The sequence below is a fragment of the Sinocyclocheilus rhinocerous genome, unplaced genomic scaffold (assembly GCF_001515625.1).
Source record: "Sinocyclocheilus rhinocerous isolate Xijiao unplaced genomic scaffold, SAMN03320098_v1.1 scaffold1867, whole genome shotgun sequence".
Classification (NCBI taxonomy): domain Eukaryota; kingdom Metazoa; phylum Chordata; class Actinopteri; order Cypriniformes; family Cyprinidae; genus Sinocyclocheilus; species Sinocyclocheilus rhinocerous.
Window position 1 is genome coordinate 27,544 of NW_015659003.1, and position 899 is coordinate 28,442.

General features: G+C 35.7%; 1 long non-coding RNA gene across 1 annotated transcript in view; it reads left to right on the forward strand.

Annotated features, from left to right (window-relative positions):
- Positions 1–899, forward strand: part of LOC107723146 (uncharacterized) — an 18,265-nt gene that overhangs the window by 1,592 nt on the left and 15,774 nt on the right. The gene's annotated exons all lie outside the window — the stretch shown is intronic.

Sequence of the window (899 nt, forward strand, 5' to 3'; positions counted from 1 at the left end):
GCTAAAAAAAAATTTTTTTTAACTCCCCATTATAGTGATTAGCGCTCCCTTTGGTTGGGCACTTGGAACTTCGATTAATTTGGTCTCAAGCGAAAAAAAGTAATATATAGGTTGCTTTTTGAAGGTGACCTATCTCCTAATTAAATCAATAATAAATTATTTTTATGTGCTTGTGATAGTCAACGAAATTTTGCAAATTTTTTTTTTTTTTTTTCATAAATACTTTAAGAAGCTTATAATTGGGTATTGTGTAAATCCCATGGGCGTTGCTAGGCCATTTTTACGGGGGCTATAGCCCACCTAAAAATTTAGCGATCAGCTCCATCGTGATAAATTCTTGATCGCCTCAGTCCCCTTTAAATGTAATATTTCATATGAAAACAGCGGCAGACTTCGGCTCCTCCCCATCTTTCAGCGCATTCTTCAGTCCGCAGACCACGGCGACGCAGAGCGAGAAACAGAGGACAAGGTGTGTTTATCGATAGATTGTTATAATATCTGCAACTGTGCAGTTCTTTGTCATAAATACAGTTTACAAAATATAATCAACTGCATAATTTATTCTGCCGCAATGCTCTCTGGGAGTTAGTGAGTAGCTATACTAAGTCATGAGCAAACCTAAATGAAAGGATCAAGTACCCCCTACAGGTCTTTTTTAGTTACTAGAACTCTCGTGTAAGTAAACTATACTAAGCATTTGTCAGTACCGATAACATCTATTCCTACATACTATTCCTATTTCACTTTACTTAGTTTTTTCAAGGCAATCGGTTTGCATGCTTTTTTTAAGTAAGCCCAACTAATTAGATTTTACAGTGTACTATAAATTAAATGCCGAGATTGACACCTTTCATTCATTTCACTTTACACATTTCACATGACAGCTTCTTATAGCACTA